At 44.4% G+C, this 17,439-nt stretch overlaps 1 long non-coding RNA gene across 1 annotated transcript in view; it reads right to left on the minus strand.

Moving 5' to 3' along the window:
* Positions 1-4,549: 4,549 nt before the first annotated feature.
* Positions 4,550-17,439, minus strand: part of LOC144755481 (uncharacterized) — a 71,619-nt gene continuing 58,729 nt past the window's right edge. The window contains exons 2-3 of the long non-coding RNA XR_013594901.1: positions 14,471-14,850; positions 4,550-4,669 (exon numbers count right to left, since the gene is read on the minus strand). This is a non-coding gene — a long non-coding RNA (uncharacterized LOC144755481). The remainder of the gene's footprint in view (positions 4,670-14,470; positions 14,851-17,439) is intronic.

A 17,439-nucleotide genomic window follows, 5' to 3' on the forward strand; every position in this document is an offset into this window, starting at 1 on the left:
TATTACAATTTTTGTGATTCTCAGTGGGTCGCAAATAGACCTACCTCATGAATATTAATGAGGTAGGTTTTCGCTTGTGACCCACTGGAAATTGCAAAAAACACAGGGACAGAGCTCTGCAGGGGTAAGCAGACCAACATGTCTGTGATTGCTTTTCAATAAAGCATTTTTTTCAAAAATGCATTTCAAAATGAAAAATGAAAAGTTTTCTTCTCATTTTTCAAGAGCAAGCAGTGATCCCTTGGACCAATGTCTCCTCTCAAAAAACGCTTTTACAAACATTCACAAAGGGTAAGGGGTCCATTGGGAGTCAATTCCCATTTGCAAATGAGTTACCACCAACTTGAAGTTGGTGATAAATTGCAATTATTTAGCAACCGCATTTTGGTTGCAAAACATTCATACTTGCCACTGTGATTTGTTATTAGGAAGGGATGCCCAAAACATTCTCCTTCCTAATATCAAATCGCTAACCCAAATTGACTTTGCAGATTTAAAAATGCTTTTTGCTTTGTACATCTGGCCCATATCTTTTCAAATGCTTTAAGTAAATATTAAATTCAAATTACAGATCATGCCATCAGTGAATTAGCAGCATAGCATATAAATCATAAATAAAAGAACTCAGCACATTTCAGTTTGAAATCCGGCATAGATTTGCTTTCTAAGAAAGGGAGTAGGGGCTCTCAACCACTTGCGAGAGAAATGCACACTCTTATATAGAGCTTTGAACAATGGGGTTCATACATTCAGTGGTACAGATGATTCCTTACATTTAAGCAAATAGGAAACAGTCTAAAAGAAACATTTATACATAGAACACATTCAGAGACTTTCTCACCACCAACACATTATGCTTCAATCATTCTCACAGTCTTGCTGACACTGTTTAATGGATACATTGTTAACACAACAAGGATGAGCAAGATGTATGCTTGGCTTAGTACATTCAGGAGACTTTCCCCAAGAGTCGTTTCTGCTAACTTGTGTGAAACTATTAAAGTTTATTTCAGAAACTGAATCCAATATAGTATCATGTCACTCAGGATGACGTTAAAATAAGATGGAGAACAATGTAAACATGGTTCCGTACTAGCAGTAGTTTGAATAGTGAATTATTTTTCCTAACATACATTTAGTGCTCACACTTTGATGCTTGGATTTTCCACAATCCTTATGACTTCACTTTAGTGATATATTAGTGGGCTGGACTGGTATCACTCCCAATAAAAGAGCTAAATCCGGGTTGGAAAACCTAGGAAAACAAAATTCAATGTAGAATATGCGATTTTAAAAAGGAATCACTGCAACATCTGATGTGTTGTTGCACAGGCTTCTTACAATCCCGGCGGAAGTTATTAAAACCTATATGGTAACGCAAAGGTGTTTGAACAACAAAGGAAGCAGTTACAGTTACATTCGCTTGCACAGCAACAACGGACCTTGCCAGAATTGGGAGATACATGCAGGAAGTCTGCTCTAAATTGGAGAAAGCGGATGAATCAGATAATTTGTACATAAAACCTTTCGATCAGTAATAATAAGTTACACAGCGGTGTTAAGACTTTTATAGACTTAAAGATCTTTTTAATTTTTACACTGTTTTATGTTTAGCCATAGAAAGAAGGGAGGTATCCTTTGTATTTTAAAGTGTGATATATTGCAAATGGTTTTAAGTAACTGTGCAATAAAAATAAAATGAAAATGATATATTAGTGCGCACCTCCACTCTGAAAATTGTTCCAGCACCACTGCTAGGAAGGGAAGGGATTCATTCTTATTGCTGCTTGTGGGACACTTTCAGGTCATACATTATTGGTCTGCTTTAAATGCGCGCAGCACCCCAGTGTTGCGTATTTAAAATGCCTTGTGGTGGCTTTGGAAGCTATTTGGTAACCGATTGATATACGGAGAAAAGAGAGGCAGGCCAGCTACATGTGAGAAGTAAAAGAATTAGAAGATAGATTTCCTGACACGCATGCGCCCTGCAAGGCCGGCAGAGCTGATTCAGAGTCAGCCATGTCAGGCGGCCTCCCTGCCTCTAAATATAGAGTGCAGCGAACAGTCACCGACAGAGCACAGTGAGTAAAAGCCACATCCGGGGTTTGAAACATTTACAGAGGATGGAGCCACAGAGTATGTCACAACAGAGAGGCGCTTCTTCGGAGAGGATGTGAGAATGCTGCCAAGCGATAAGAGTGTGTGCTGGAGGGATACTGTGTGAGATAGCCAGGCAGAGGAAAGGCTGTGGTGCCAAAAATGACAAGCCTGGAGCGTGGAGACCGAGCCTCAAAGAATCAAGGGAAATGGAAACTGTGATGTGCCTAGCCGCATATTATTTGAGAAAACAGCACCCCGAGAGGCCTCTGCGCCAGAACGCATGGAGTGTCTGTAGGTTAGGCCTGTGACCATTTCAAGGGTATGTGAGGGCCGACAGGCCCAGCTTGCTCTCTGGAAGCCAGAGGCAGGCTTATGTCAAGAGTACCAAATCATATGGAAGGCGGGTATGGGTGAGACGAAGTAAGTAGACCCTGGAGGCTCCTAGGCCTGGTGCAGAGTCAGTCCCAAATCTTATTTATGAATTCCAGTACCTCCTAAGGACCCTGCCGAGCAGTCAGCGTTGTGTTATTCTTGATCTGCCTGACCCCTCTGGAAAGCTGGTGGATCTGCGGCTGGCTCATCACATCACATGTCACACGAGCTCCAGAATTATAGTTCACAACGGAAAAGGCGAGATTCAGACCATATAAGGAGTAACCCGGAGCAAGAGCACTGGGTGCACTTACTTACAGGATGTTTTGGCATCATAGCCTATTTCAGGGGTGAAAGACTAAAACATCCGAACAGGAACTGAAGGGAAGGCTAGGGGGTATTAAACATATTGATTTAAAAGTTCTCCATACCTTTCTTTATGTTACGGTTGCTCATACATCTCTTTGCAGAAACTTAGTGTATAGTACACATCAGAGAACAAAAAAATAACTAAACCAAAAAATATTAACATTACCGTATAAGGTTACGCTATCAGGATCTGCGATTTACAAATGATCCTTCATGAAGAGTTAGGTCATTTTTGGCATTACCCCGTTTAGTGGACAATCTGGGAAGGCTGAAATACTTTGTTGGCCCTGACTAGAATACGATTTGTCGGTTGGATATAGTACTCTGCAGCAGATACATTAACCTGCTGAGATATCTTTAACCTTTGAACCTGGCTGAAGCCTTTAGATAAGGTTTGCCTACCCGAAATGGATATGCCTCGCTCTGGCACCTTTGGGTAATGTTCCAACTATGTAAAAATGCAGAAAGTAGTAAAGAAGGAAAGAAAGAGAAAGAGAGAAACAACTACAGAAAGAAAGAACGAAAGAAAGAAAGAAAGAAAGAAAGAAAGAAAGAAAGAAAGAAAGAAAGAAAGAAAGAAAGAAAGAAAGAAAGAAAGAAAGAAAGAAAGAAAGAATACATCTCTTGCATTTGTTCCCACTCGCCTGTCAGCGAGGCTCCCAGTGTGCTGCAAGCTAATGTCCCCTGCTGCGCCGCAGGGAAGTGGCGGCCTCTATTGTGAAACCGAACACTAGCCATTGTCCTCCGATGACATAACGCTATAAATACAGCTGCAGCAATATCCCTTCTGTACTGGCGGAAGGATGGGTGGAGTGGCCCGTGTGTGCCGGCGCTGGGGTGGCAGGAGGTCACTGCTTTTCCTGGCACTGCTTTGTACCGGCTTTGCTCCGCGTGGCCACTTGTGCTACAACTGGACTTGCTGAATGGAATGTCGCTCAGGAGTGCACTTCTGTTTATGTCACCTCCCTGGTTACTTGCGCCTGAACGACAGGCCTTCTCCGTGATGCAGGCCATTGTGCCCAGCGATTGCTCCACGACTAGGTCATAGTGTAGTTTTCTTACACGCAAAAGCACGCCGGGTTTTCGGTTTGCGTCGACCAGAATGCATAATCTAATTAGCCACAATGAATCAGTCCAATTGAAGCAAATAAGGACAGACCCTCTTATCTGGCGTTGGGGAAAAAACAAGCACTGGCAAAGTCAATAGGCCTTTAATATGCTATCCCACGTAAACACATTCACTAATGCTATTTACACGCGTTTCATGACCACATGTTGTTTATCACAGTAAGGATCCCTTATTGGGTTAGCTAATGGTGGGGAAAAAGTGCACAATGGTTGCTTTCAGTTTAGAAAACATGAAGCAAATAAAGAATTGTGTTAAACAGCGTAATGAAGAGATGCAGTTTTCAGTTGTAAAATAGCCCCTCATGCTTTTCAGTGGAACCTCTTCCAGGAATGGGGTATAGTACATCAAATAGCTAATATCAAGAAGGAAGAGAGTCATATTCCCTTGAATGAAGCCAAAGGCCACAATACAATTAGTACGTCTTGCAGACAGGCAGCTGTCCTGTCAAGCCAAACAGCCTCCAAGTTCTCATCATACTGCCCTGTAAGCAGCGTGGGCTGGGCATTAATGAAGGACTCAAACTCTTTTTAGTAGAAGAATACGTCGGGTGTTTATTTTCCTTAAAGAGAGTATTTCATAGCCATAGCAGTCTCAAGATTTCCTTTTAGCAGGTTTCTAGTGAAATTCTTTTTGAAAGGATGTCCTCATCGCTTCAGTCTCGTCTTTCATTTAGAATGGGTATGCCCGCCCAGAGTCCCTCTGAAAGAGAAAAATAAAACACAGGTAAGTACTCGCTCCTGGTGAGGTTTTATCTGTCTCATTATTCTCTTCCAATGACACCTCGGTTTCCTTTTCTGTCCTGTATTCTCTAGTCTCTTTGTTCTCATGGCACTTGCTTTCACTCGGGATTCAAATGCTAACGGATCTAACTTCAGTCTTTAGGAGCAAGGGCAAAAAAAAAAAACAACACAAAGAATTTTTTTTTTTTTTTTAAATCTCTCAACTATAAGACTTTACAGGGTTTTCTTGTTCCGGTATCTGTCTTTGGGCGGAATGCTAAACAATGTCAAACACTCAGCCCCAGTCAGAGATCTGGGCCTAAATACATCGCTTTTTGGCTCACCACGCCATTCCAGTTTGGACCCAGCCATGTGCAAATCTTGCTGGGAACAGTCCAGCCCGAACTGCCATGCCAGGTCCTCCCTGGACTGGAAACAAGCATCCTAGGACCAGTTTTGGGGTATCACATCTCATCAGCCAGGATAGCCTGAATCCAGTGGCATGGCAAGCACAAGACCCACGTCTAGGCCACCTGTTCCACTCAGGGTGATAAATACAAAAGGAACAATTAATGGATGGAATGTTGAACAATGTTAAACACTCACCCCTAGTCAGATATCTGGGCCAAAATCCATCATTTGTTTTGCTCACCATGCCAATCCAGTATGGACCCAGCCATATGCAAATCAGTCATGACCCTGCTACCCATGGGAACAGTCCAGCCCAAGGCACCAGGCCAGATCCTCCCTGCACTGGAAACAGGCATCCTAGGACCGGTTTTAGGGTATCATCTTTAATCAGCCAGGATAGCCTGAATCCAGTGGTGCAGCGAGCACGGTACCCACATCTGGGCCTACCCATCCCAGTGTGGGTGACAAATGCAACAAGCAGTGGCATTGCCAATAGGTCTCGCTTTTGGGACCTTATAAGTATTTAGTTATGCAGAACAATATCGTTGGCTCAACAACATCAACGTTTGCATGGCTAAACACTTATAAGGTACAAGGTTTAGCCATGCAACAGCTGATGTTGTTGCACAAAGTATATTGTGCTGCAAAACTAAATACTAATAAGGTCTCAAAAGCGAAACCTATTGGCTATGCCAATGCTTGTTGTGAAAAGCTATCATTAAGGCTCTCTTATTTTCTAGAGATCTAAATGGCAGGCTAGACGTGCATTCTTAGTAGCATTTTATGTCTCCCAATGACCCCGTTGGGAGGATCCAACTAGTATTTCACAGTGCTCCAAAAATAAATCTCAGCAGAAAGTTCTTTTAGGATCAGGATTTCAGGACCCCACTGCAATCGTCTCAGAGCTACTGATAGCTAAACTATCCCCATCAACCCAAGCACCCTAATGCCGTGTTTACATGATTCTATATATAATGTTCATTTCTACCGCAGTCTCTGCCATACTCCGAGTCAGTGCTAACAGCTGAGCCAGCTGGCAAGTAACAATAGACAGCGGGGGACTGAAAAGCACAACTTGCCTTCTTGGCAGCAACAGGTAAATTGCTAGGTCTGCTGAGGCTTCCAGTATTTATAACGTACACAAGAGCATAGAATGTCAGCTTGAGTGGCTCCATTTTAGGAGGCAATGCAGAACGCTAGAGTGCGAGAGGGACAGACGCGGACGTACACGAGCGGTCCTTCACAACCGCACTTCAGCGTTCTGCTGTGCCTCCTAAAATTGAGCCACTCAGCTGGCATTTTATGCACTTGTGCACGTTAGAAATACTGAAAGGCTCAGCAGATGGAGAAGTTTTTCTGAGGGACAGATGTGGACATACACACACCTTAGGAGTCCTTTCACAACAGCACTCTGCGCCAGTGCTATAATTGTACAAACTGCACACTTCTGCGCTACAGACCTGTTCCGTTTGTATTTCTGCTCGAAGCAGATACAGAGGTACTGAGACTGTGTCCCACACAGCGCCAGGTCAGACCCTGTGAACAATAACGACAAGGGAATGAGCTGCCCCAAAAGCCTAAGCGTTCCTTTGGCAAGAGAGCGAAAGAAGCTGCCTCAGACCAAAGGTAAACAAGCATTGGCCGCGGGCACGCGAGCGTCTGCGAGACTCGATATGTGGTGGGGGAGGGGGAGAAGCGGAGTTGTTTGCGCACGCGACCAATGCTTGGAGACAAAAAAGAATGCGAGTGGTGCGCAAGTGTGATGTCGCCTCCGCTCGTGCATGTGCGCGTAACCACACGCTCCATGCCAGCAAAAAGCATGTGGTAGGACTTTTCAATGCCCACTAGTAAATGTCTCGCAGGGCAGCACATGCGTTGGCTCAGGCGAGATCTAAAAAAGAACAATTGATGGGCAAACACTCACCCCTACTCCGAGATCTGGGCCTAAATCCATCGGTTTTTTGGTCCCCACGTAATTCTAATTTGGACACGGCCGTATGCAAATCAATCTTGACACTGCTCTCCATGGGAACAGTCCAGTCTGATCTGCTAGGCCAGGCCCTCTCTGGACCAGAAACAAGCATTCTTGGACCAGTTTCGGGGTATCACCCCTCATCAGCCAGGATAGTCTGAATCCAGTGGCATGACAAACATGGGACCCATGTCTTGGTCTACCAGTCCCAATCGGGGTGACAAATGCTAAAAGAACAATTGATGGATGGAATGCTGAATACTGCAATGGTGTGGTGAGCAAAAACTATGGCTTTAGGCCCTTATCTATGACTGGGGGTGAGTGTTTGACATTGTTCATCATTCCGTCCATCATTGTTTTTTGCATTAATCACAGTGTTTTGGCATTTTCTCCTTCTATCACTAGCATCCCTATGGGATATGCCACAAAGATCCCATTTACTCTTTAGGCTTCCCCAAGGATTTCATTTTCCAGCTGTCTATCTCTCCCCTCGCCCTCCACCCCTATAATCTTTCATGCACTTGTGTTAGCCATGCTCCTCCAGGAGCATGGTGGGACCAAGAACCGCTTCAAAGGTTTCCGTTTTCAGGAACTCTTTTGGCAATCTCAGTGGGCTGCAGTTCTCCTGTCCATATTCTTCTGTGGGCTGCAACTTCCCCTGCTGCTGACACTCTCAGTGTCTCACCCACTTCTGGCTGCTTCCATTATCCTTCTGTCTCCGCCCCGTCATCAACCCCTACCTCCTCCTTTTGGAGTGCTTCTTCTCTGCCACCGTCTCTTTCTTCTTCTTCTTGGGAATAGAGTCCTTTCTTTGTTTCTGTATATTTTGTCACTTCCTGCCTTGACCTTCCTTTGCTAAAAACTATTTTTATTTCCTTTTGTGTTTTAGGTGTGGGAGCTGGCACAGACCATCGCGGAATAACAGGTAATTCCTCATCTTCCTCTTCCTCATCCTCTTCCTGTTCTCTCTGCAAATCATCTTCCATTCTTATGTTCATGTCAACATGGAAGCCTGCAGGGGCCCTCACTTCCTCTAGGGTTCACAAAGAGAGATGTTCAGTGGTTTAATATCTGAGCGAGGATGTTAGAAATAGGGTCTCTAGTTGCAGTGGTTTGCACCCTGTCCAAATAGGGATCCTCACTCTAGTCAGGGTATGGGAGTCACACAGCTAAGACAACCCCTGCTCACCCCTTGTGGCTTGGCACAAGCAGTCAGGCTTGTCTCAGAGGCAATGTGCAAAGTACTTATACAAACACACACAGTAACACTGTGATTTTGCAAAGCATTTGTACATACACACACAGTAACACAGTAAAAACACAACAAAATGAGTCCACTTTAGAAAGATAGCCAGTATTTATCTGAATAAAACAAGAGCAAAACTACAAAAATCCAATATGCCCAAGTAAAGATATCACTTTTCAAAGATTAAGCAAGTTTAGTCCATTGAAATTAATAGATGCATTACATTTAGCACAAAGTATCTTAGTTGCTTCAAAATTCAAAGACAAAACATGTGCAAAGGAGTTGAGACACCGGAAAAGCGGGCAGTGATGCGAAGGTTCCTCACTGCCAGGGTAGGTGATGCATCAATTCCTTACTGCTATACAGGGGAGGTGATGCGTTGGCTCCTTGCTGGAAGGGGAGGTGATGCGTTGATCTTTGGACACGTGGCCTCGGTTCCTTACTGCTGAGCAACATTGATGAAGATATCGGCGCCCAGGGCCGATGTGTCAAAAATCCAGATTCATAGTGATGAAGCAGGTGCTGCGTTAGAGTTGGGGCAGTGCGTCACAAACTTTGGTGATGCTTTGCTCAAACCGCATGCCACGGTGGTTCTTCTGATGCACTGCAATATAAAGTTGGGGCCTGTGGTGAAAGCCCTGGTCAATGCACTGATCGGGAACCATGCTTCGGTGCTGGCAGGGGCAAAGTGTTGAAGGTTGAAGGTTGTTGCGATGTGTCGATAAAAACAGATGCTCAGAGTTGATGCATAGATTCTCTCTTTTAGGTTACCAGAGTCTACTTCCAAGGGCCCAAGAACTGGATTTGGCACCACTTGGCAAGTCAGGAATCTCAACCAAAGAGCCCAGGCATTGGTAAGTGATGTCTTTGATGGCCTTGAAACTTCTCAATAGGAGGCAAGCACACACAAGCCCTTGGAGCCCCTTGAAAGCAGGATACAGAAAGCAAAGTCCAATCCTTTCACTCCCAGGACAGAACAGCACGCAGCAGGCCAGCACAACAAAGCAACAGGCAGAGTATCAGCTCCTCCTACAGTATCCAGCTCTTCTTCCTGGCAGAATTTCCTTAGTCCAAAAGTGTTCTGATTTGAGTATCAGAGAACCAATACCCATGCCCCTTTATGCCTTTGAAGTACGCAAACTTCAAAGGAAAGTCTTTGTACTGCTCAAGACCCTGCTTTTCCCTGACCTGCCACCAGGGGCCTTGAACCGGACTGGATGCGGTAACGTGACTGCCCACGTATACGTAATCCGGGATTTGTCCCAAATTTTGTAGAAGGCATCCGTGAAAAATTTCTATCACATCTGGCTCGATTGTGACTAGATGGGCCATTTCACCCTGACTTGAGCCAAACCAGGCTTCTCTCCGGTTATTGTTAGGCTGCCACTCCCCCATTCCAGTCCTGATGAAGACCTGCCTGACGCTTTAATATCGCGCACATAGGGTTGAAACGTCGACGATATCCTGGTCCAGTTCAAGGCCCACTCGCATAATATTGAAAGTGATTAGAGCGACAGGGTCATTGTATTGGTGTTTACTCTGGCCTCTTACAAACATGTATATATTTTAACCACCTTGTACATATTACGCACTCACTGTATCACTGTTTACAACATGTCACTTGATCACAACTCACTCTGATTTTCACGTTGTTGGCAGCCGTATGTTACATAATTATCTTGTATATAGGTGAAACAAAATGTTGAAATCTACATAAAACATTCCATCACCGTGCAAACCTGATTCAATTGTGGTTTCCTCATCGTTCGTTTAACTGAATTCTTGTTGTGTGTTCCTTTTGAACGTTCTTGCAGGAAAAGTTGTGGTTATATCCGACAGAACCACTGTACGTTTTGCATAACTATACCCAGGTTCTGAGGGACACAGGGTCACCCCATTGTCTATTAAGCGAGTCATTCTGTAGGCACGTACATGCACAAGGACTCATTCATGTGCATGCGCGATGGCGTCAATCGAGTCTCCGCAGTTTTTCCTGTTTTTTTTTGTTAAAGCATTGCTGTAGTGAATAGGTGTATAAGGTGAGACCTATTGACTTTGGCAATGTTTGTTGTTATATTAGCTTCACATAAAAGTTAATATGACAGTGTTTTTTCATAGTGCTTCGTCCTTAATTATTTTTCTTCGTAAAAAAAGGTTCACTTTAGTGACTATGGGCCATATGTATGAAAAACCGATTTTGCGATTCTCAGTTTGCGATTCATAGCGAATCGCATTTTGAGAATCGCAAATCGGTATGTAAATAAAAAATCGCCAATAAATAGCGATTCCTTGCAGATTTTTTGGTGATTTCCCATTTTGCTATTCCTTAATTGCGTATTCGCAGAATTTACGAACTCGCAATTAAGGAATCGCAAAACAGGTAATCTGAAACTTAGATGCAGCTTGATGACATCACAACCAGGAAGTGTGACTACCCATGCTGCACCTGAGTTTCAGAATCAGAGTGAGAGGATGGAAGGAGGGCTGAGGCACCAGTGCACTGCAACAGAGACTGGAGAAATGGCCACACAGGAGCAGCAGCAGGGTGAAAGCACAAGAAAGAGAAAACAGAAGTTTTCTGAAAGGGAGCAGGAGGTGCTCAATTGCTCATCCAGGAGATGGTGGTGAGCCATGAGCTGTTATTTTGGAAAAAAATCCCTCAGAGTGCCAGAGACCCGGAAAAGGAGAATATGGGCAGTGATGCAAGAGAAGGTCAATTCCATAGGCGTTACCCACCGCAGCGTCGAGGAATTGCGAAAACGCAGGTACGATATGCACCAGCGTTCGAAGGAAAGGGTTGCTGCCAGGCTGCAGGAGGCAAAACAGACTGGTGGAGGGACATCAACTGCCACCGCTTCCACGCCAATGGAGGAATTGGCAGTGGGTACTTTGCTAATGGAGTGTGTGAGCTGTGTGGCTGACCTCGACAGCTCCGACCTACCAGGACCAAGACAAGGTAAGAAGTATGTCAACACACCCCTGATACCGACCTACTCCACCCCCACACCCATGAGAGACCCAGGCACACATCACAAATGCCAATCCAGTGCAGGCCCACACCCAACCACAGCAATGCATTATGGGAGATGTAGTCACATTAAACAAACAGTAGATCAGTGAAACCCAGCTAGGCTCAAGCAGTATGTGTGTATGAGTGAAGGCAATATACAGACAGTCAGGAACCACATAATCAACAAAATAGTGTAATTTATTGCATTACCAATGCAAGGCTGGACAGCAAATTAATGTGTGCATTTACGTCCACAGCACCACAAGAAACACAGGGCCAGAGGCCTGGAGGGGAGGATGAGTCCCACAGAGCAGCAGTTCCAGGGCAAGTGGGGGAGGTGGAGGAGGAGGGCAGCCCAGTCATCACACCCAAACGCTCCCGGTGCATTGCAGCGGCTCTATTTCCCACCGCTGGAGGATGAAATCTGTGACACAGAGGAAGAAGGCAACTAAGTCCAGGCACAGTCTGTGCCACAACCCAGACCACGAGCACTTCCAAGTCCCACACCAGCCATTTCATCCAGGCGCATGGCCCGTCCATCCCCAAGTACATCTGCGGCAGGAGAGGAGACAGCCCCCTTGAGGGAAACATGCTTGAGGTTCAGCGCCTGCAGGGGAGAAGCATACGGGCAATTCAAAGACAGCTTAGGGTGGGCTTCAGGGGCATGACGGGTGCCCTGGAGGCACTCTGTGCGGAGATACGGGCGGACCGTGCTGCTAGGCGCCGTGAGAGTCAGCGCCTCCACACACGCCTTGAACTTTTCACAAGGGCTGTTAACCGTCTGGCCTCAGCCACCTCTATCCAGTCATGGCGCAGCATTAGCATGCAGCGTGAGGTTGCACACAGCAGTCAGGACATGGCCAGGGGATTACTCCAGGTTACATGTGCTGTGGAACAGCTGCGTACAGTTGCTACTGGTGGGACAAGAGTCCTCAGTTCACTAGGAGGAGGACGCACAATCAAGCAGTAGTAGACTCACTCCACCCCCCCAACAGGACAGGCGCCGTAGTGAGCGTCATGGCAGGGCTACAGATGCCACTGAAGAGGGGAATGTACACTCGGGACGCAGAGCAATGGGACATCAGCGCAGCCGTGGAGGTGCCCGGACTTACTAATGGCAATGGGTGGATTAATAGATCAGCTTGTGTGTCCTTAATGGGACATTAAGGACATCCCTCCGGGCACACCTAATTCTCCTCCCTTAGTACAAGAGGACTCCACAAATTATTATTCCTTTGTTATTCAATGTTTATTGATCTTAGTTCTTATCATTCAACATGTTTTGTAAATATTCTGATTTCATTTTTTCATCATATTCACATCAGCGACAATATTTTATATTTCTCTCCAATGCATTTCGGGCGTGACCATGTCGCCCTTCATCAGGGAATCAACACTATAAACAATAATAAAAAGTACAAATGATTACCATCAAGAGTCTAGTAAAGACTTGTCTTGTGCGTGTTTACAAAAATGGTGTCTGTCAACCTCATTGTGCCGCTGTGCGTTTAAAATCTAGCACCTGTTTACCCTTATCTGCCCGTGTAACCTGATACAAACATAGTTTAATCATACAGTCACTTACGTGTCGCTGTAATCTGTTCTAACGAAAAACTCTGTAACACAGAAGTCCAAAAAACCATAAGTCTACTGTTCTCTCCAAAAGTAAATTCTCTTATCTAAGTAAGCGTGCCCCGGCTTCCTAATCCTGAGACTATCCTGATTTAAACTCGTTCGGCGTTTTCCTTCGTTCTTTCCCGACTCCTGCTTCCCTCCGTTAAGAGCTGTTGTCCTGGTTACCTAGAAGCTACAACCCTATATGTTCCTGCTCCGATCACGTGATCATGGAGCTAGGAGAAATACTTCGCTAGACTACTAGAAACGGGCCTCTATTCTTTTTACCGTCCTCCTACCAAGACCAGAGAACATTTTATACTTTGTCACCAAAGTACATCAGCACTATTAATTATCATCAAAAATTGTCCCCCAAAAACTTTTTTAATTGCCACAAGGAAAACAATTTATGCCATGATGCCTATAAGAGGTGTGAACCCCTGTATGTCTACGCTAAAACCATCGTTCTGATCGGTGTGCTATGGTGTAAGTGTTCCAAAAATAATGAATACGGGTGAGGTAATTAATTCACGATGGACTCTTGAATAAAACATGATACAAGCTGATTTAGCAAAATATAAACAAAATAAAACATCACTTTTCACACAGCTACACGTAAGTGACTGTATGATTAAACTATGTTTGTATCAGGTTACACGGGCAGATAAGTGTAAACAGGTGCTAGATTTTAAACGCACAGCGGCACAATGAGGTTGACAGACACCATTTTTGTAAACACGCACAAGACAAGTCTTTACTAGACTCTTGATGGTAATAATTTTTACTTTTTATTATTGTTTATAGTGTTGATTCCCTGATGAAGGGCGACATGGTCATGCCCGAAATGCATTGGAGAGAAATATAAAATATTGTCGCTGATGCGAATATGATGAAAAAATGAAATCAGAATATTTACAAAACATGTTGAATGATAAGAACTAAGATCAATAACCTTTTTAATTGTTTTTATAACCATCATGTCACATTAATTCGATTGCAAAGAAACTGTTTAATAGTTTTTTAATTGTAAATAATTTTGTTTTTATGTTCTTTGTATGATTTTAACTGAATCGAATAAAGTTAATTTGACTGACTGACTGAACTAAGATCAATAAACATTGAATAACAAAGGAATAATAATGTGTGGAATCCTCTTGTACTAAGGGAGGAGAATTAGGTGTGCCCGGAGGGATGTCCTTAATGTCCCATTAAGGACACACAAGCTGATCTGTCAATTAGGCGCCCAGGGACGTTGGCCGCCACCGACGGAGCACCCAAAACTGACTAACTTTTGCAAAAATAAGGCTGTGCACTGACCCCATTTCTCAAGTATCTAATGGGTGGATTAACCCATTGCCCAAGAACAACAGTGAACAATTTATTGTTTTTGCACTGTGCATCCAACATGTGCGTGACAATACTAACCACATTGTGTGCTACACAGGCTGTGTGATATTATGAATCCTGACTTAAAGGATATTAAACACAGTTTATCATGAATACATTGCATTGTGTCATCATTTCTCACCTAGAAATAGTTCTGAGTTATGTCATCTCGCCTCTGTCATACGGCTGCCGCTCCAATCACACCGGCTGGCCTGCATCCTGGAGCTGGTCCCTCCTCATCTGATGTGTCTGAATCGCTGAGCTCCACTGGTGTGCCTTTCCTGGTGGCGATGTTATGCAGCATGGCACACGCAACCACCATCTTGCAGCAGGTGTCAGGACTGTATTGCAGTGCTCCTCCACTCTTATGCAGGCATCTGAAATGGCTCTTGAGTATACCAAAGGTCCGCTCAATGGTACTGCGGGTGGCAGTGTGGGCACTGTTGTACCTCAGCTCCCTAGCGTTTGCAGGATTTAGGTATGGGGTCAATATGAAGTCCCGGACTGCATACGCACTGTCACCTATGAGGCAATACGAAATAGGTTACACACTGTCCTGCCACTGCTGTACTTTACTATTGTATTTCAAGAGACAATGGTCCCAAACTTCAATTCAAGAATCAAGACAAAAATAAATATAGACCAAAATTGAAATCTATATTAACTGTCCACCCGGACAGATTTAATAGTTATTATAGTCAGATGTGGCAATGTGGCAAATATTGTATATTCCCAAGGTCCCAGACCTATTGCTACTTTGGGTTTCCCTTGTTTTGTATAGTACTTTACTATTGTGTCACTGTTTCCTATGCAATTACCTAGAAGGTAGCCCTCTCCAAACTCCCCATTAGTGAGTCGACGGTGGATCCCACTGTGGCGAATGATGAACGAGTCGTGGGTGCTGCCTGGGTATTTAGCTACAATGTGAGTGATAATGTGCTTGGCATCACACACCACTGGTATATTCAGGGAATGGTATGACTTGCGATTCCTGAACACATACACATTCTGGGGGGTGAGGGGGGATATGGCAACATGTGTCCCATCTATGCATCCAATGACGTGGGGAAATTGTGCAATCTGATAGAACTCCTGTTTGGTCTGGTCTAGTGCCTGTGGAGTGCAGGGGAAGTGGATGTGGTGAGGCAGCCTCTGAACCATGGCATCAAGGAACGCGTGGAAAAAATGTGACAATGCACTCTGTGACACCCCTCCTACTGAGGCTATCACCCCCTGGAAGCTACCTGATGCCAAGAGGTGCAGTGAGCACAGGACCTGGATGTGGGTGGGGATGGTGTGTGTCCTGCGTGTGGGGTGTTCAAGAATAGATTTGAGTTCCTCAATTAAATCAAGGATTCTCTGTTCATCCAGCCTGTAGTGTGTATGGATGTCCTCCTCAGTCCGCTTGAACAGGGTAATGCGCACATGGAATATCCTCTCCTGGCGTCTCCTCCTCTGTGCAGCAGCTCTGAGTCGCAGCCTCCTGGCTATCACATACAGCCCAACCATTGTGGAAAACTCTATTCCATTGTGGGACTTCTTAAATAGTTTGCACCTGGTTACCACCTGCTCATACTTGGTGTTAATTGCGATTCTCAAAATAGCGACTATCGTGAATTTGCTATTTGCGAATTTTGCATACATTTCATTGCGATTTCTTATTTTGCGATATCCCCTTTGCAAATTTCGCTAACAGTGAAAATTACAAACTGTGAAATTGCTATGGAATTCGCAGAATTGATGTTATCGCAATGTAAGAAAACGCTATGTTTGTGATTTCTTATTTTGAGATGCGAATGTGCCTTATACATCGGAAATAGCAAATCTTTACTCGCAAATGCTGTTTTTTGCGAATCGCAGCGTTTGCGACTAAAAATTTGGTTGATGCATATGCCCCTTAATCCTCACTCAGCTAGTTTATATAGCTTTCTTTATGTCATGTGATTCTGTAGGCAATGCATGTCCTCTTTATAACTGTATTTAGGTCGAGCCAGGGCAGCGCATGCGGTGCTCTGCAAGCCATGCTGTATTAGAGTGTGCACTTGAAGCAATGCCCACTCTCCGCCCATAGTTTCCTTTGGCTTGTGTCATTGTCCTTTGTAAATGCTGTCCTCTGATTCGTTAATAGGCATGTTAGTCCCTCCTTAGTACCACCCTCTCTTCATTTTTAACCTCCCATGAGGACCGGCCCCTTTACTTCGGTTGCGACACGGTACATCTTATTTAGTTTGTAAGCTCTATTTTCTTTAATAAGTATCTGGCACTGCAGGAACGAGTGCTTTCCTGAAACGTGCTTTCCTGCAACATTCAGCGTGACATGCGCGCTTTCACTTTTATTGACTACATATGATTTGTTGATTCATTAATGCCTACAAGGGTCTCCTTAGCGAGATCTGCGATGTTTCCCAAATTTATCTTTAAAAAAGGCGGTTGCACGCTTTTAAGCTATTAGCATTGTAAATGACAATGTCTTTTATTTATGTTTTAAAAACGAACACATACATGCCATTGTCATTACCAATGCCAATATCTCAAACTCGGGTAAATGAGAGACCTATTGCATTGCAAATGCTAATTTTCGTTTCCAGAGCTTCCGCTGATTCCTAATCAAACCCTAGACAACCGGTCATTTTAACCTCTGGAGAGTTCAGTGGGTAAGCGACAGCTGACACGGTCTGTGTGCTCTCTGTAAGTGCAGGTTGCAGGTCCATATGCTGCAAGAGTACTTCATTGTACCAAGGTTGACAAAACAAGTGTTTGAGGGTATGCTACTGACTGTGCGCATCTTCCGGAGTGGGTGATTTCTGCCATTGTACAGTGCTGTGGGTCCAGATATATACCTCGCGCCACGGATCCTCTTCTGATCCCTTCAATTTCATTCTGCGACAAGGATCTTTTTTCAGTTTTCCCTGGCGCCAGTGCTGCAAAAATAGAACCACACTGCGGTGGCTGGAGTCTGCTGTTTGTCCAGTGACTATGCACTTCTTATTAGAGTAGCAGGACTGTGAATGATATACAGAGGTGCTGCCGCAGGGATGATTTGCGGACATTGTGGAGCATTGGCTAGATTTCTTCCCTCAACTCTATGTCGCAGTTTGGAATATTCCATGC

The sequence above is a fragment of the Lissotriton helveticus genome, chromosome 5_1, assembly GCF_964261635.1.
Source record: "Lissotriton helveticus chromosome 5_1, aLisHel1.1, whole genome shotgun sequence".
In the NCBI taxonomy this organism is placed as follows: domain Eukaryota; kingdom Metazoa; phylum Chordata; class Amphibia; order Caudata; family Salamandridae; genus Lissotriton; species Lissotriton helveticus.